General features: G+C 39.1%; 1 protein-coding gene across 1 annotated transcript in view; it reads right to left on the bottom strand.

Annotated features, from left to right (window-relative positions):
* Window positions 1–17,384, bottom strand: part of LOC115011066 (vitamin D3 receptor A) — a 67,612-nt gene extending 50,228 nt beyond the window's left edge. The window contains exons 1-2 of the mRNA XM_029436002.1: window positions 17,285–17,384; window positions 16,185–16,354 (exon numbers count right to left, since the gene is read on the bottom strand). The gene's annotated coding sequence lies outside the window, so the exon portion shown is untranslated. The remainder of the gene's footprint in view (window positions 1–16,184; window positions 16,355–17,284) is intronic.
* Between the last annotated feature and the right edge of the window lie 3,703 nt (window positions 17,385–21,087).

The following is a 21,087-nucleotide window of genomic DNA, read 5'->3' as shown; positions in this document are numbered from 1 at the left end:
ATATGGAGAACAAAGACAGAAAGTGGGGAGGAAACGGGGAGGGGGGGATCTGAAGGAGTACAAATCATTACCTCTGTTTAGACTTGTTGTGGCTGTTTGTTGCTTGGTTTTCCCCTCTCTGAGTAAACTAGCATACGTCCTCGGAAAACATAACCACTCTCTACTGGTTTCGGCGGCTGTGTATACATATACACATTTACACAAACATGTACACACAGTATTATGTTCATTGAAATAAAACTGCATGTTGTCTTAGGGAGACAAAAAAAACAGCGCTTGTGACATCTGCTGCACAGCTAAATTCGGTCCGTACTCGGTATGTCACTTTATCATCACAAACCAAAGTTACCAACAGGACGAGACAATTCTAGTCAACGTTGAGGATTCCCTGATGTCAAATTTAAATATGGCAGCAATATTAACAGCCCAGAGAATTCACTATTGTTTTCGTTGCTAATGTTTACATTCCTCACGATGCAAAAATATGCACTACAGGAATGCACTACCGTTTCATTTCAGTCGTCATGTTTTCTTGTGTAGCATGAATGGACTAAGATACAGCTGCATTTTGCTGTGCACCCTTATGTTGGAGAAGGACAATAAATGATCCTTAAATCCTTAAGATGAAGAAGAAAAAAAAACATCTGCTAAATTACATCTGTGGAATAAGAGGCATCTGTGGAATGACAGCGTTATGTAACTGATGCTGGATCAAAGCTGCCAGCAGTGAGGCTGGATGGAAAATAAACACGAGGAGGATTTGTGTTCTTCAAAAAAATGTTTTAGTTTACTATTTTACAAAAGGTTACATTTTAAAATTATACATATTCATATTACTTGCACATATACATTAAAGCAGGGGCAGCCAACGTGGTCCCGAGGGCACTTGGTCGCCCGCAGGGACCACGTGAGTCGCCCGCAGGGACCACGTGAGTCGCCCGCAGGGCATGTTCTAAAAAATAGCACAAGTCACCATGGAGCTCCGTCTAAAATTTGTATTCAATTGTTTTGCTGTTGTTTTTATCAATAACACTTGAATTATTCTTTATTTTAAAATGACAATATTGAATATAGCATTTAAAAAACAAAAATATATTGAACCCTGTCAGCTAAATCTCCATTTCCCTTTTCGCTGAGACAAGCTAGCGGGAGCAGCTACGATGGGGCGCTAGGTGCGTTTTTTACGCTAAACATGGCAGAGAAGCGAAAGAAAACTATTTTCACAATGATTGGGAGGAATAATTATTTTTTACAACAGTGAAACAAAAGTGTGTATGTCTCATTTGCGGGGCGACGGCAAAACGGCACATTGTGGAGACACTTCGGTACGTGTCACAAAAAATCATACTCATTCATACAAAACTGTCAATAAAGATATTTACAGAAATATCAGAGATGTGATGACTCTGACTTTCAAATGTTGAATAGATTGAGAACATAAATATATAATGTTGCATGTTTAAATGTATCTGTTTCCTACCATGGTAAATCATTGTTAATAATCATTGTGAGGAATAATTAACATTAATATGTGATCAGACAGTCTCTTCACATATATGAATATTTATTATTATTATTATTAATGATAACATTATCATTAAAGGTGAACCGTGCAACTATGTTATTCAGGAAGTTTTTATCAAACAAGTAGCCCTTCATATTATTCAGAAAAAGGTTGGTGACCCCTGCCTTAAAGACATACATGTATTATTCTATATACTATACATATTCTATACATTTCTGCATACTTCTCTTTTCAAACCTAAACCATACAAACAGTAAGCCCTGAACTGCTAGACTGTGACTGCATCAGCTCTTTTGAACATATAACTTGAATAAAATAATATAAATATATTTTCCAAAAATGATGACCAACATGTCTGACCTCACTGCTTACTTCAGGATCTAATTTAGAAGACCTTAGGAAATACTCATCATGTCTAATTATAAATCGCATTCCTCTTTTTGGCATCGACTGATGTCAGCACCACATTAGGAGCATCAACTCCACATTACAGCTGTTGTAAAGCAGCATCACAGGGAAAATATTTCTTATTTATCTGCACACGGTGCAGACAACAAGATATCCATGCAGACAATATCCAAAATTGCCATACCACATTACTGACATGAGTACTATAACACTGAAGGTTTTTCAGGCTTCATTTGAACGAACACTTAAAGATGAATATGAACATGATGGAATTGTGACTGCCAATAATTCCTTTTAGAGCAAAGTGGTACATAACCCGTCTATTCTAATATCTTAGCGCAACGTCTTGGAAGACACTACCATCGTTTCAGGTGTAGGTGCAGCAAATAGTTTTCCTTGTATAATTTATAAACAGAAACTAACAGCACTGAAATTATATAATCAGTTTTTTGCAAGTATATTTAATAGGGCTGCCCTCTAAACATTGATGAATCAAATCATCTGTGGAGAAGAAAGAAATCCGGAGGATGGGGAGGTACCATCAACAACAAAAAACTTTTTTCATAGTGATACATCTGCCAGACCTTCAACATTTCAGTTGGTAATATTAGACTGTTAATTCATAATATTGTCATATCTCCAAAACATTTAGTATTTGTTACTTTAGAAGTCTGTTTCTATGTGCTCCTTGCAACTTCTCAGACCACACAGGTTTTATGAGACTTTATTTAGATTAGCTATGTCTGATGGCATATGCACTGTCACAATAGTTGTTTTCATTGTTTGCCTCACTCTGGTGCAAACAATTTCCTTTCCTGGCTCAGGTGAATTAAAATACCTGACCTCCCTGCTGCCGCTGGCTCCCAGCCAGCTGAGGGGCCTCTCAGCCTGGATGATGGGGGCTGAAAGTCTTACCCCGAGTATCACTGGGTTTCAATTTCTGGTGTATTACATTAGAAAAGTAAGACAAAAGAACATGGATATTGACATAAAACAAAAAAAAGAAACATGTCAAGTTGGACTGAGGTCAGGAGCCCTAACTTGATCTAAAACATTCCACTGTTGGGCCACAATAGGAAGAAAAAAAGACGATAAATGGCTGTTTTCGCTGTGTGTTGACAATCATTGTCCTGCTGCATTGTCGTAAAATTCAGAACTATGCATAATTAAAAAAGGGATATATACAAGTCCTACACTACTAACCCAATACGGATGGGCTACCTCAAACAAACACTGTTAAAGCTTCATAGTCATTATCCATTCAACACTCAACATACTAGAGCAGAAAATGTAAAAAAAAACTAATGTAAGATGCGTCATTGTCCCACTACTTAACCTACTTTATACATTAAAAAACTCATTTGTTAAATCTTTTCCAGTTGAACAAATTGATTTACCGCATTTTGAGCAAATCAGCAAAAGTGCAAATGATTGCTCGTTTGCAGAAAACTGGATGGAAATATGATATTTGTGTTTGTGTATTAATGTGAGGAAGGTTACATCAGATCTGTGTGGAGCCATGCGGGGACTGTTTTAATCTGCCGCTATGTTGCGCCTCTTCAGCGGAGCAGAAGCTTCAGTCGACGTCACATGCTTCACAGACATCATCATTTATCTATTCGCATTTTGCCTTTATCAATACACCAACTGTTCCACCTCAGCCAAGCAAGCAAACATTTTTGCAATATTTAAAGATCTTTTTTTTTTTTTTCAGCTTTTCCACTTTTTATGAGCAAATTTTAAATATGCATAAAAGCAGGTGGATGGAAACATACTTTGTTACATCATAAATGTTTCTTCAAGAAATTCCCAGTTGGATAGAAATGTAGCTGATAGTGTATTGCCTGGATTTACTGCTGCTTCAGACTCAACACTAGTGTGTCTCACAGGGTTCCAGCACTGACTCCTGGGACACCGGAGCAGATGATGATAAATTGGGAATGGAAGGTTTAGCTAGAAATGACTGTCGTCTTCTTGGGTTGTGAAGTAACACAAGCTCCACCAACTTTTGCTTCTTTTTGTTTTCTTCATCAATTCATCGCTGTGAAAAACAAATTATCCATTGAAAAGAATACTGAAACAAAACAGTGTCACTGTTTGATATTCATTTGGGTCAACATGCTCATGTGTTTTCTATGGCTTAGGTTACCCATTTTAGTCACCCGCCTGATGGCAAGGCATCTGACATGGTGATATTTAACCCTGAGGCTATAATGCACAGCTAATGTGCATGCATGACATCCAAGAAGATCCATCCATAAAGAAACTATAAAAGAAACAATTGATCCACTTTGTGAAAATGCTGCGTTTATTCAAAAGCTAGTAACAATTTGAAGTGCCTAGGTTAGACATCAAGCAGAGTTGGAAACAAAAGGAGACATCCAGTACTGTAAACACATTCATACCGACCAAAAGGACACAGTTATTTTTCAATCACACCAAAACTCAGTACAAATACAATCACAGGATGAATCTGTGGAACAGAGTGGGAGGATGGCCAGAAAGAGAAAATCTGAGAAAGTGAGACGGAGAAAAACAATGATAGAGGGAAGTGGCAGGAGTTGATTGGAGTAGAGCCATGGGGTGAAACTGTAGATAGTGTGGAGAAAACAGTGTGGTTACTGTGAGACAGCTGTGTCAGCTTTCAGCATGCACACTGGACACCATCACACACACACACACACACACACACACACACACACACACACACACACACTGGATAAAGTCAAATGTGCATGTGATACACAAGGTATGTTCATAGATTCGCTGACACGCACACGCAGGGTTTGCCGGGAGCGATGCACATCAGTGTTATTAGCATGAAGAGTAAAAGAAAGCTCAGCCCACCAAGACTGATCTCATAATCTAAAACTCCTACCGACCAACATCCTAAAAGTCTATGAAATGCTCTCTATGCAGACAAGCTGGTGTGTGTCGTCTTGTGACTGCAGCCACACGGAAAGGAAATAAACGGTCATCATTCCTAATTACTTAACTTGCAGCTGAGACTGAGCACAGGCATAAGCACTTATCCTCTTCTGGCCAACACAAAACCAAAAAATTAAACCAACTACCAGAGATAATGTAATCTTTATTAGCCTGGCTTCCACCCCACAGCCAAGTTCCCAGCAGGTAAATCAACATCATTGAATCAACCTTCATATCTTTGGTTAGATCAGTGTTATTACTGGTTTACCTTCCAGGTCACAAGGCAATACACTTTATGAAACTTGAATATGTGTGTAAACAGTTGTGTGGATATTTGCAGGATGTTAACGGTAATATTTTTTACTCCGGGTTAGGGTTAGTTTCAACGCATTCCATGCCTTTCCAAAACTAGACCCGAGATGTGGAGATGGGCCATTTACTGAGCTGCTTCCCACACTCACTTTCACAGATCCATTCATTTATACGTTGTTTATACGGACCATTCTGAGTACTTAGTCAGTTTTGGATGAATGAATAAATATATTTAGCAGCCTGTCCTTGTCTTTATGTTTCCTCAGCTTGTGTGTGAGACACACACACACACACACACACACACACACACACACACATGGAGCTGTTTAAACAAAGCTGCAGCAGTCAGATGGAAGTGGACGTGGATGACACATGTCAGTGTTGGTGGCCATGGGAGTGCGCTAGATGACACATGCCTTGGAGATCTGACACCCACGCTACAGTGAGAGTGCGAGTGAGAGCGAGCGCTTCTGTGGCGGTGTTCTCTATCCAATCTTGTTTCCCAGGCCAGACAACTTAATAAACAAAACTATTTTATTATTATTATTAATGAATTTATATTATTTTTAAGGTTAATGTTGGTGTTTTACAGCCTGTTAGATGAACATATCTGATCAGTACTTTTCTGTGCTTGTGCTGTGATGACCTAAGATAATATTTCAATATTAATAATAATCAATCATTTTTCAATTGTGTAAAAAAAATGTCTACATTAGATGTAATAAATAGAGACAAAATTAAATAAGCCACTTTCTCTGTAAGATTAAATTAATGTCATCACCTTTTGTACATTTCACCTGATTATCATATCATTCCATTAGATAATGAACTAGTGCCACGCTCCACTGCAGCTGTAGAGCAGACAGTCAGCCAATCACACAAACTATCTCAAAGCTATTCACAAAAATCAGAAAGCAAGAGACAAAAAACACCCTACACCACTATTTAAAAAGGTTTTTAATTTGCTGTTCTTCATGAGGGCCAAATGCACAAAGCAGAATATTGAAATATAGACCACATGCAGTCTCAAACTATTGTGTTGTGTGAAAGGCGACATGTCTAGTCTAAAAAAAGGGAAGCACGGCCACACACACGGCCACACACACGGCCACACACACGGCCACACACACGGCCACACACACGGCCACACACACGGCCACACACACGGCCACACACACACACACACACACACACACACACACACACACACACACACACACACACACACACACACACACACACACACACACACACACACACACACACACACACACACACACACACACACACACTAATCTATTTTATGGTTCTTCTAGTTACGTCATTTTCCCGAATGATTCAGTCAGAAGGGTAAGGCAGTTTGCATTGTGTGGAAATGTTGGAGGGAGACCACGTATGAGGGTTAGTTTTGTAGGTTTTTATTTCTCTGGGGCATACACTACAAGTCACAACCAGTATAGCACTAAAACAAATCTCACCCAAGCAGATTCCAGCTCCTGCCAAAAGCAAATAGTCTTAAACGCTACATAGTACAGCACACAGCAGAAGTGAAAACGGGAATGGGTTAGTGCAACACAAGATAATAGAATGTATATAAAAAGATATACGATGCGTCTTCACTTCCTCCCACTGTACAAAAGTGAAGCCAAAATATCCCGGATACGGGCGGTGCCATCTTGAGATTTTGGCGTAATTTGGAGCCAGTATAGCCAGTAGTGATCGGGGGCTTGAGCCTATGACTATTTTTACAGGACACTGAGGACCGATAGAGAGCTTCGTCACATGGTGCAACAACAATCACCTGAAACTCAATATCAGAGAACTACAGACTACCAGAGGAACAGGAGGCCCCCCTATCCTGGATTGGGAAGAAGTGATGAGGGTGGACTCATACAAGTGACTTTGGATCCAAATCAATAAAAAAAGAAACTGGAGAGACAGAGCAGACAGAGCAGACAGAGCAGACAGAGCAGACAGAGCAGACAGTTCTTCCCGAAGAGATTCCTTGAGGGTCTAAAAGGTAGAGGAAGTTGTCTGCTGTACAGATTGGGAAGCCTCTTGAATCAATTTATTTGATTTGTGATAAAAGGGATATGTTAATAAATACAATTAAATTAGACTTTGTTCTTGTTCTAATGTTCAAGTCAAAGTGCTGGTTATGTCCTAAGTTATGGCATTGAATAATGGCCAGAAATGTATTTAAAGTGCAGAACATTATGATGTCACAGGTAAGCTTTTGGATATTGGGCCTATTTTACATTTGCGTGCAATTCTGTCATAATTTAGGGGATTCATTCTGGAGTCAAAACTTGTTTTTTGTGATGTCTGTGACCTTGACCTTTGACCACCAAAATCTAAATCAGTTCAGCTTAGAGTCCAAATGGACATTTGTGTCAAATTTGAAGAAATTCCCTGAAGTCCTTGAGATATAGCGTTCAAAAGAATGAGACGGACAGATCCAAAAACATAATAACTCCGGCCACGGCTGTTGCCGGCGCCGTGGCATAAAAATGCAGTGTGCAAAAAGAAGACAGAGAAAGAGAACAACAAGTGTAAAATGATGGCAGTGGAGGAGAGGAAGAAGGGCAAACGACAGACCGTAAGAAGGAAACCAAGCTTTTTTAAAAGGCAAAAGAAGACTCGACTGTTACCAGGAATTTGATTTAAGATCAATTGTGTAACCAAATTAAAAGAAAGCAAAGAAACGGAAAAGCTGTGTTGCAATAAACCCATTCTGTATTTAACTGTGGACAAAATAAGATGGAAGGCAGAGAAAAAGGTGTGAAATTATACTAACATTAAATTAACGCTGTTTATTTAGGTTATGATTTTAACGTCCAGATCCCTACATGTCATTTCCTGGATTTGCTTAAAACATCACAACAATCATCCAACATTATCACACACTTGTTCCGGCACTTCATTGAAGTTAAAATGAGTGAAAAATTTAAATCCCACTTTTATGACTTTATGAATAGATGCTATCAATATTTACACAACATGTATTTGGAGTCTCTGGAAAATTCAGAATATCTGACAGTTTTCATAATTTATATATTAATCAATTTGTTTTAAAGATAAACACACATACAAATACATTAAAGCACAAATAGAGACATAAAAACTGAGTCTAGCTTCCTCCTAGTTTAATAGATTGACAAAGAGGGCAAAGAAGCCAAGTTTTCAAAGACATTTGTAAATCTACTGGGATCGGACTTATGACCAATTATAAATCCAAAACCAGATATAAAACTGTCAAATCTAGCTTGTTTATAGCACATGGTGAAACTGGATGAGAACAAGAATAGAAAAAGTTGTTAGCAGCAACATCTTTACCCATTTTAAAGACCGTTTTAAAGTGCCAATAAGATTTTAAAAAAAGAGACATTTGCACAATGAGTAAATGTCAAATATAATTTTCTTTTCTCCAACTCTGAAATCCAAGTGAAAGTGCTAGGCCTATAGCTCTAAGCTGAAAAACATGCTTAGTCATGTCGGCTTCGGCCTGCTGTTCTGCATTTACACTGACTGGATCCATGGTGTATATGTACACGTGTCCAAAAGATCCACGTGTCAAAAGGATGCAGGCAGGAAGAAAAAGAAGAGAGAGAAAGACATTGAGGCATGAAATAATTATGCCAATAGTAATAAAGGATATTGACTGCTTTTAGAGGGTGTGTGTGCACATGCCGCTGCATGTGCACACACACCCTCTAAAACACAACACAACACAACACAACACTTTAGGGAGGATGACTAATTGTCCCACAAACAGGATGGGTGGAGCCTTCTGTGGGGGGCCTGTTGAGTTACAACCAATCCCCCTCTGTGGGCTTGTCTCTGCCTCTCTGTGCTACAGTAGCATCGGGAAAGAGAAAATTAGGAATGGAGGGGGAAAAAAAGGTTGAGAGGGGTTAGTAGCTCACTGAAAGCCCCTTACACAGGGCCTCAACAGACAGACGGAGAAAAAGTGAGCAAGAACGAGACCGAAGCTGAATCTCATTTGCTTGTGTTTTATGTTTCCTTCTCACTCCGGGGCAATTCCCAGCAATATCCAGAATGTTAACACCCCTTTTTTGGAGAACATTATTAAATGATGACGGTTTCGAGATGACGTCATTTCCGTCCAATTTGTAAGTGTGGAAGCACACAGAAACAACCAGCTTGCCTTTCTCTCTCCAAAGTTTGGAAAAAATGCACCTTTAAAGATAGACAGATACTCTGTGGTGTGCTAAAACTATATAACTAAACAATGACCATGGTGCACACATTTTATTTCACTGAATGTGTAGATAATGAACAAACACTAAAACAGGAGGGTTACAGGACAACATGGCCAGCGTGTAGGCTGGAGCTGCTACTGTGCAGGTGTGTTGGACTGGACTGTGCCCGGGCAGAAGGTTAATTGTGGGTAAGGTGTATTGAAGAAAAACATAATATATTTATGAAAATATATACAGATAAAATTAAGAGTACAACAAGCACGTCATAAATTAAAATACCAAAGTCAACACCCCTCATAACCAGTCAATCATAGAGATAAAACCAAAACAACAAGTGCAAAGTCTCCAGAGACTCCTGTTCCACGTAGTAATTTGACATATTGAAAATATTAATTAGTGCAGCTTTAAGTTATCATCTGGATGCAAAACTTGGTGCAACTGAAAATTACACACAGGTTTGCAGTTCAGGACAGTCTGTCACTCTTCTCTTAAGGCCCTGTCACACATGGCACAAACGTATGCCGGCGTATATGAGAATTTGTCGGAGTCCAAATACGTCCAACTTTTTATCGGATTGGAAAAGTGAACATATCCAGATACACATGTCTAACCTATTGATAGCGCATCACTTACTTATACAAAATGTATCAGACGAATACCCAACAAATGCATAACGTATACAAAAATATGGCGTATACAAAATATCGGCAACTCGCTGGTTTACGTTGATATATATAAGACATACGGGAATACGGAATACGTACGTGAATACTTACCTACGTATACAGTACGTGAATACCTACATGACTACGTTAGATGAAGGCTACGTCGGCTGACGGTGAACCCTACAGCCAATGTATTGATAACGTGTGGATAACCTATTCCTACCCTATGTTAACATTATGCATGACGACGGAGTAACTTATCAAACATGTTTCTACAGTACAGCTAGCGTTCAGCTAGCGTTTTGGGAGCTTATTGGGGTTTGAATATAGTATATAGGGTCCCTGTGAGGAGCTCATCCTCACTTCTTCACAGCACGTCTTGATGAATACATCAACCCAGCATGGAGACGGAGACGGACACACACACACACACACAACACACACACACACACACACACACACACACACACACACACACACACACACACACACACACACACACACACACACACACACACACACTTAATGAGTGGCTGCACTGTTGAGCTTTTAGTGTGGCAGTAAGAAATGTCAGAGTTAAGTCTCACATCAGTCTAATTAAAAAGCCTCAGTTTAAATCAATGGAAACACAGAAGACAGTTTTGGCTGGTTAAGGAAATATCTTTAGCGTGGAGTTTGGTTGTCTGATTCCAGTTAAACCAAATCAAAGTCAATGAATGAGCTTTGCTTTTTCGGAAACAAAAGGCAGACTTTGATTACTGCTTGTTAAAAAGGCACGAGTTTGTGTGACATGGGAAATGTTTTTTGACCGTAATATTTCAACGCTTTTTCTCCATGAATATTCCATCAGGTCATACAGCACACGCACACGCACAGCAAAGCACATTTGACTTTATTCTCGACATTGCTTTATTCTCGCAAATGCAAAATAAAAATAAAAAATCGTCCTCATTTTGTATAACTTATTTTCGACCCTAATACTCTCCCGTACGATGCAAAACAAAAAGGAAGACAAACTTTCCTGACTTTTACAGAACCTTTCAGAAATATCTATACATAGTTGTACTTACTGGAGAACACCTAGGCAATAGGCAACGAATACATCAGCACGAGAATGAGTCCATTGGTAGAGGACTGTTTTTCTGCCAATTTAAATACCCCAAATTATATTTCTCAGCAAGCACACTGTAAAATGTGATACAAATAATGAACCTGGGGAACCGTCAATGTGGGGTTTGATTCTCAAACAGCCTGTGCCGATGCTGCATGAAAGAAACCTACTTTCAGCGATCCACTGCATCTTAAGAACATTTTTAAACACGTTATTTGAAACAGTGTTCTGATTCCATGATTTCTTTGCTTGGCCCCATGTTATCTCCAGCTTATGAAGCAGGTATTTCTATCTGGGGCAATACGAGATGTTTCTGGTATGGAGGTCTTTACTCTTCAATTTATTATTTTAGAACTTGGCATATGTTACTATCACCTGAATCCAGATTTGCTGTCCAAGTTGCTTCTGCAAAGACAGTCTGATGGTGATTATAGTCTCTTGTTAAGCATTTAAGCTGTTCTTTGGCCACTTTAAGCCCTAAGCGTCCGTGCTAAAAGAAAAGTGGGCCTGTGCTTTATCTTAACTCATCCTGACGGGTAAAACGGATGCTGATGAACATTATTAGAAGGGCTGACTGGTCTCAGATCTGTGCATGGAGGGATAGCTTGGTCGCAATGGCAAATATTGATTAGACTTACAGCCAATTCAATTTGTATCTGGATTGATACTGGGAAGGAGTAGGGAAATAAAAAGTACTTTAAGTGTATTTTAATATTTCACTAACCATGGGCACATTGCATGGAAAGAAAAAACAATACTGGAAGTAATATAAACAACAGAGAGGAACAGTATGTCGATACGGACATTATTCAAATAGCATTTTACATTTCCAATGTGAATACATTTTGGCCTTGTGGGATTTGAACCTTTAACCCTAGCAGTGTTGTTGTTGTGCTGCAGTCACCCTGTGATCTCGGTTCTCTATGCCATTGTTCACCAGCAAGTCATTCATATGCCGACCCCTGAGTATTTGCTATTCTGTAAGCACTACTTGTATGGTATTGACGTGCATCTCGCCAGGCCCCTTAGGGGCTTCAAACAAGACCTAATCACACCAGCCACAACACCAGAGCCTCCATTATATTTATGTTGTAGCTACACAATTACATTTCATAAGGAATCCATTAGCCCCCGTTTAAGTCCAGGAGAGAGGAGGAGACTGGGGCTGAAGGAATAACGGGGGGGGGGGGGGGGGGGAAAGGAGTAACTCATTACATGTCACAAAGCAGGCAAATGTCTGTGTACCTCCTCTCTATTACTGATGTATTCTTCATTACATTACAGTGATTCAACCTCCTGCCAGAGCTTGAAAGCATATACATTTGGCCTTTGCAAACACCTGGTTTCTGGTAGGTCTTTTCTAGGAGAGTGATGCGTTTTGTTTGAAATACACAGAACACCATAATTTAACAGACAATGGGAAAATTCAAGAGAAAAGACAACAGAATACTGAGCGGTTTGAATTGAGCAGAAATACTGCAGCAATCCGCACAATAAAAGATGAAGGCCAAAACAAAAAATGTAGATAGATGGATAGATAGATAGATACTTTGTTGATCCCGAGGGAAATTTAGGCATCCAGTAGATTATTGCTATTGAAACTCTACTTCAAATTGCATCGCATTGTGCCTGTCATTTTATGACATAGTACTACTGACTCATCGTCTCTCTAGTGTATCTCAAGTTATCAACAGCAACAGCTATTCTTATACAACAGGAGGCCTGTTTTAATTATTCTTATTAAAAAGAATATAGTTTTCATTTAAATGGTCTAGAAGAGCCAAGTAATAAAATTGTCAAATAATGTTGCTTTTAATGAGTCAATATAAATTTAACCAATTGTTTTAAATGGGCATATGATATCGATCGCAGGCACCTGAATCGTATCAAAATCGTATCGTGGAAGACTTTGTGATATCAGCAAATATCGTATCGACACATCGGATAAATATTTCATCAACAGTTAAATGAATAGTTGTATCAGACTCATTATTATTGAAAAGGACTCAGATCGGGATCAGAGCAAAACAGACTTGATTGGGGAAATCCCCAAACATCACCAGTCGTTTTAAAACATCCTTCAGCTAAGCCTGAGCCTCCGTCTGTGACAAGGGATTGTGACGAGGGATCATCTAAATCTGAGAGCAGTGTAGATTAAACTGGAATGAGTCTCCAAATGTTTGTCTGAACTTTGAAAACCCCATTGAGGACAGGACCTAGAAAAATCGGCATAGCTTGCCAAATATAAATAAATCACCGACTGTGTGAAACCAATACGCCCTCAAACAATCACCAACTGTTGTTGAACATGGTGGACAGAGAAGGGTATCATATATCTGCCCAAACCTAGCATAAACCCAGCACTGCACTCGTCAATACTGTATTCTATATCTCATGGAGAGGCTCGACACACTCCGCCCTCAAATCCTGCCCCTGATGCTTTAAGGACAGCCTGAGTAGCAGTAAGGGTCAACAAGGAAAACTAGCATAAACTAGCAATATCATGATATATACTTAGGCAATATTAAATGAGTTTATCATGAAATAATTATGCCACAGTCTATATGATGGTAGTTCTCCCTTTCATATGTATATTTAACCAATTGTCACTGATGTTGTAAATCACTGAGCAGAACTGCTTTATGGTGGATCTTTTTTTTTACATTAACACAAAATTAGATATTTTAGGTATCCAACTCGTCTGACTAGCCAAAAACCCACATTTGTGTGAGGCTATTTTAACCATTAACACATTCTCAAATGATTTGATTCTATGCTTTAACTTCTCAAATTGCTGCTTCATTTTGTCTTATGTGATAATAAGCAGTTGTTCCTTTTGTCAGACAAAACATGCTATTTCAAAAAAAAATAACTAATCATCAAATAATGGAGAAAATTATCACCAATTATTCCTTTAATCTATAGTAAACATATTTGTTTGTAGACCTACTAGCTTTTTCAGGCTTTGATAAAACTACAGTTTACAAAAACCTTAAAACTGTCTATATCCATATCAGGGCAAAGACACATCTTACGTACGACAACACATTTTATTTTAAACATCTGCTTCTAACATCACTTTCAAAACACAAGATAATAGATTAAGTCTGGAGAGTCTTAACAAATTGTTGCATCTGTACTAGAATGAGATGTCCTTGTACGGATCTCTTTCACAGCAAACCACTGACTTTAAAACTCCATGAACGGAACAAAGTCACTGGAAAAGTTTAACTCATATTAGCAACAAAGTGTGTGAGTATGTGCAGACCTGTAGGTATGTGTGCAAATGTGGGATCGTGTGCACACATGCATTTCATATTGCTTGGAATTAGCTTATGTTTCAAAAATAGTATGCTGCACCTTGAGGCCCCCATGCATCTGTTATCATTTTACAACCTGCCTGTAACTCTGCAGAGTACAAACATCCTGAGCACAATGTGCTCAACTAAGCACCTCATTACAGAAAAAGACCCTTTGTACCCCACTGAGGTAATATGTGGGTGGGAGGAACCTTTAGATGAAGGAATTAACACAGCAAAGCGACATAAAAATGACCTCACAACTCCCAGCTCTTTTAAGATTCACAAAACTGACAAACTGAACATTTTGATTCAATGGATTCAGAGAATGATGTAGGTCTCTTGTGCTGGCAACAAAATGGAGCGGGTGATGCTGAGAAACATCACATTAGTGAAGGCATGATACGATGCCCTCCTGGAGATACAAGGTTTTTGGTCCAGCAGTGGGAGGTAAGTGGTCAGTAAATCATGTTATTGCATGCCGTGTTTACTCACAACACAGGAGAGCAGCAACCCAGTAAAATCACAATGTGCCAAAACAAGCTGTCATACAAATGCAATACAACCACAATATGGCAAAATGACACAACATGTATTCAAAGAACCAAACATTATTTCCAATCTCATAGTCATTGCATTAGATTTACAGATGGTACATTGTCTTCCACCATATTCAACAGAGTCAACGCTACAAAACAAAGTGACTGGAACAGTCCCTGAAACTCCAGCTCAGCACTACAAACAGAGCAGTACAGCTATAGTGTTTTTGTCCAAATAGAAAATCTTAGAGTTTGTGGGGGAAAGAAAGATTATCTCTCCACGCATAACATTTCTCTGAAGTATAATTCAAATACAGTTCAATTTCTCTTAAGCCAAGAAACCCACTTTCAGCCTAAGTGGAAACACTCATAGGAATCAAGTATGCCCATAATTAAAGATAATGCTACTCTTTCAATAAAGTTAAAACAATTACCTAATCATATTCAAAGAAGGACTGATGGTTTTGTTTAAAACGTCAGCCTCAAAGTGTAATTGCCATTATCTGATAATACACATGTAGGATGCGATATAGAATGGGATAAAATAGAATATCTTTTCAACATACTGTCCAATAACTGTCCAAGAGTAACACAACAACAACATTCTCTCTAATTGCAGTAACTGACTGGGTCCATTCTACTCCACTCAGCTCCACGCTGATCTGTCCCTTTGTCTTCCCCGCGAGCAAAGAGGAGCAGCCTCCGCCACATCAGAGACTGACAACCTCCACGAATCCCAACATCCATCTGCCAGTTGCTTTATACACAAAGTCAGTAATAATATTCATTTAACGTAGTGTAATAGCCTCCAATTTGGTTTATTTTCCTATAAGCATTTTGGGATTTGCGCACTGGCCCTGCTGCAGGCAGGCAGACATACACATGTGGAATGTGGAGGGAAGCACCCGCCTATAACAATAACACCGCACACAAAACATAACCGGGACAAGGCTAGTGTAGAGTTGTGCTGAAATGCAAAATAAATCTGCAATGTGAAATGACATGTGGCCTCAACGCACGTAAAACGCGGAATATCGAGGAAACAAAGAGAAAAGCTGCAGGATTTATTTTCCTTTTTTTATCATATGCAGCGGCTAGCTCACAGCATTGTATGCTAACTTGAGTCGTTCATGCGCTTCTGTCACGAAACCAAGCTTGTGAATGCTGGTCTTACCTGGTGTGGCATATCAACCTTCACTTTGTGCAGTAGCAGAGGGGGGGCCCAAACCTTAGAGCCAGGTCGCCAAATTCTCCGAGCCGGTGGAGTTGAAGGCGGCTTCTTTTTTCCTTTTCTTTTTTACAATTTCCCCACGCTGAAAAACTTTTCCTCCGAATAAAACAAAACTGTCAACAGAGAAGAAAGGAGGAGTGATTAGGCAGGACTATCTAACGGTCAGTCGGGGGGCTGGGAGTTGGGTAACGTTAGAGCACTGATGACGTCCCGTTATTTCTTGCATGGACACACTGTTACGCCAAACGTCATTCAATAAATCTAACAACTCAATAGTTGCCTTGCTTAAGCATATGTAAACACTCCCGAGAACACTTTAGACCTTTCGCGAAACATGTCGACACTTCTGGGACATTCGCTACACAACTTACACATGGTGCAGCTCTTCATCCAAACAAAACTTTAAAGTTTTAGGAGTGTTCACACTGCTTGCTATCCTCCTACACTTGCTATTGTGCTAACGTGGGACTAAAAGCAGAGCCATAATTTAACATGTTAGTGGGTAAAATCTATATCGAATTGAAGAGTGGATCCTAACCATTTAAGATACGTCTCTGAAATCATGTTACATGTTCTGTACATTAGTCAACTTGCACGGCCATATTCAATTGCCACATTTTAAAAAGGGGGTTTCGCAGTCTCCTTTCTCCACACATGAGCGGACGTTAACGGGGCTCGGACTTGCTAACAAAACATCTGCAGTTTCAATACGAAAATGTCCTTGAATGTCCACACACCGTGGGTATTATTGTCTTGTGTGCTGTGTGAAATGACCTCCTTACAATGACAGTACGCATGGACACACAGAGTACACATGCATGTCAAAATATTGCAGCCCGCTAGAGAGCAATAACAACAGCTAACGCTACGTTTACAGCGGCTCACTTCACTGGTCTGAATAGCGCGTGTGCCACTCGGCCTGAAAGCACTTCTCAGCAAAAACGAAATGAGAAATAGCAAAACTACAATGCAATTGTAATGTTACCTCCCCTTTCACTACACAGAACACTCCCAAACGTACAGAAAAGTGCAAAACAACTTACATTAGTCCATGCGAAGGGCAACGTAAGCAGACATTCTGTTAGTCCAGTTTTTTTAGATCTGTATCAACATAGATGGGCAGCACTTCTTCATAGTCCCGCCCCTCACGGTTTAACAGTCAGGCATATCTATATACATATATATATATAATCCCCCCAGTGTCCAATCACAGCTCTCCACTCTGGAGTAGTGTCTGCTACCATTGGTCTAGAAGCGTGTCAGTCTCGCGCTGGAGTCTCCAGCTGTCTCCTTACCATATAGGGGTGTGTCGTGACGTAGCACACGGCCTGATAGGTAGTAAACAATTTCGTCAAAAGTAATAGTTAATAAAATAATAACAAAAACATAACGAAATATAAAGATTAGAGTTACACCGCGGAGCTCGTGACGTTCAGGGCGTTTGCTTTCGTGCATGTATCGAGGCTGGAGAGATGGTGAGGAATGTCACAAACGTTTATTTTTATACATGTGTGTGTACAAATGAGTTTTTTGACAATTTTGAATTTTACATGTTGCATGTACTGTGTAACTGTCCATTTCTCATGATGAATTATTTATGATTTACCTATACATAATATATGAAAGCTTCCTCTTCCCTCTCTTTCTGATCTCTCTGTCCTGGAAACTGGTGGTAACTGATAGGATACAAACATACCAAGGGCAATGAAAAACATTTTCACTAACCCACTTACTGGTCTGTGTCCATAGTGTATGGAGAGGATCTAATTTGTCTACTTGGTGGGGGGAATGATAGGGCCCTGTGGTGCTATACTATGTCACCCATGGGAGGTTTTATTATAGCACTTCAATCACCTCATTACCCACTCTGTAATTATGAGTGATTCTCTTCTTATATCCATCTCTTATCATTTCTTTGGATGGGCTTTGCAGAGCACAGCGTCAGCCAGGAGAAATTGGAATTTGGTGTCTTTTTGTACATACCAACTGGATTTTAGGCTGTATGGCTGTTGCAGGGACCCAACCTATGACCTTTAATACAAGATGGTGTATGTTGACAACATTCCAGCCAGTAATCCATAACTTGCCGTGCATTTCATGCAATGGTACAAATGAGACAGGTAACTTGAGGCCCTTTCTGACAAATGAAAAAAAAAAAGGCAACTTGAAGCCTGCTTAATGGTGTCTTTGAGCTCTCTGTGAATGGATTAGGGTCTGTCAGAGTTTGCATTCTGTGCTGTGTGAAAGGGGATTTGAGAAAGCCATCCTTCTTATTCCCCATGTGATATTCTATGGCATGCTACATGTTGAAAAAAACTAATCATGGAAGTCTAGCTCTTGATGTTCTCAAGGCAGTGTGGATGATTCCACAACTTGTAATGTTACAGAATACATTTTTGCTGTCTTCTCTAACTGTATCAGGGCTGTTGTAAGGCGGTGGAGATGTATTTATTATGGATGGAGTTTGATGCTGTTACAGTTACATCAACAAGATTGTCACAGTTGGCTTCATTGAAACTCTACTCAGGCAAACATCTGTAATGTTGCTATAATCTAATTTTCAGTACTTGCTTGATATCAGACAGAATTGTCAACTTGTTACATTGTTTCCATCTTGACCGCCTTCTTATGAAGAAAATAACGTTAATATAATAATCTTCTAATAATAGATGTTTATTTGAATAACCTGCTTACATGCTAAGTTTGTGGGTGTTTACTTTGTTTGATAATAAGAAGATCATCTTTTTATTGATAGGCCTATTAGTCCATACATTAGTTATGCCTCTTGTTAATCACAACAATACTAATTTCACAGGCTTTTTTTTTAAGCCCAAAGGCAGAATTTAGGAGAGTCACAACTGACTTAAAAGAACAATGTTATAAAGTGCAAGCAACAACAAATCTACTTCTAAGATTAAAAAGGTGCATTTGTTGTTTAGACATTTCAATACTAGGCATTTACAGGACAATATACTATACTATACTATACTAAACTATAATATAATAGAAGAATAACAAACGATACGATACTAAACTATAATAACATACAAATATACAACAAAACGAGACTATACTATACTAAACTATAATACGATACTAGACAGAACGAGACGAAACTAGACAGACGATACTAGACTAGACAGACTAAACTAGAATAAATACTAGCGAACTAGACTAGACGAACGAAGTGAAACGAGACGGACGAACGAGACTAGACTATACGAAACGAAAGAGAATAGAATAAAAGACGGAGAGATACGAAACGAGAATAGAATAAAGAGACAAAGGAAACAACTAGACGAAACGAAACGATACGAGACTAAACGAGAAGAGAAGAGAAGAGACGAGACGAGAGAGAGAGACGAAACGAGAGAGACGAAACGAGAAGAGAAGAGGAGAGAGAGACGAGACGAGACGAGACGGACGAACGAAACGAGACGAGACGAAACGAGACGAGACGAAACGAGAAGGACGAGACGAGACGAGACGAAACGAGAAGAAGAGACGAGACGAGACGAAAACGAGACGAGACGAAACGAGAAGGGACGAGGAGACGAAACGAGAAGAGACGAGACGAGACGAAACGAGAAGAGACGAGACGAGAGAAACGAGAAGAGACGAGACGAAACGAGAAGAGAAGAGAAGAGACGAGAGAGACGAGACGAGACGAAACGAGACGAGACGAGACGAGAAGAGAAGAGACGAGACGAGACGAGAAGAGAGAAGAAGAGACGAGACGAGACGAGAAGAGAAGAGAAGAGAGAAGAAGAGAAGAGACGAGACGAGACGAGAAGAGAAGAGAAGAGACGAGAAGAGAAGAGAATATACTATATATACTAACTATACTATACTAAACTATAATTAATATAATATACTATACTATACTAAACTATACTAACTAAACTATACTAAATATAATATAATACTATACTATACTATACTAAACTATACTAAACTATAATATAATATAATATACTATACTATACTAAACTATACTATACTAAACTATAATATAATATAATATAATATAATATACTATACTATACTAAACTATACTAACTATAATATAATATACTATACTATACTATACTAAACTATAATATCATATAATATAATATAATATACTATACTATACTATAATATAATATAATATAATATAATATAATACAATATAATATAATATACTATACTATACTAAACTATACTATACTAACTATAATATAATATAATATACTATACTATACTAAACTATACTATACTAACTATACTAAACTATAATATAATATACTATACTATACTATACTAAACTATACTAAACTATAAGAAAGAGAGGAGACGAGACGAGACGAAACGAGACGAGACGAAACGAGAAGAGAAGAGAAGAGAAGAGACGAGACGAGACGAAACGAGACGAAACGAGAAGAAAGAGACGAGACGAAACGAGACGAAACGAGAAGAGAAGAGAAGAGAAGAGACGAAACGAGACGAAACGAGAAGAGAAGAGACGAAACGAGACGAAACGAGAAGAGAAGAGAAGAGAAGAAGAGACGAGACGAAAGAGACGAGACGAGACGAGACGAGACGAGACGAAAGGAAACGAAACGAGAAGGACGAGAAGAGACGAGACGAGAGGAAACGAGACGAGACGAAACGAGTAAGAGAAGAGAAGAGAAGAGACGAGACGAGACGAGACGAAACGAGACGAGACGAAACGAGAAGAGAAGAGACGAGACGAGACGAGACGAGACGAAACGAGACGAGACGAGACGAGACGAGACGAACGAGAAGAGCAGAGAAGAGAAGCGAAGAGACGAGACGAGACGAGACGAGACGAAACGAGAAGAGA

This window comes from Cottoperca gobio, chromosome 7 (assembly GCF_900634415.1).
Source record: "Cottoperca gobio chromosome 7, fCotGob3.1, whole genome shotgun sequence".
In the NCBI taxonomy this organism is placed as follows: Eukaryota; Metazoa; Chordata; class Actinopteri; order Perciformes; family Bovichtidae; genus Cottoperca; species Cottoperca gobio.
Note: the sequence above shows the minus strand (reverse complement) of the source record. Positions and strands in the feature narration are given on the sequence as shown.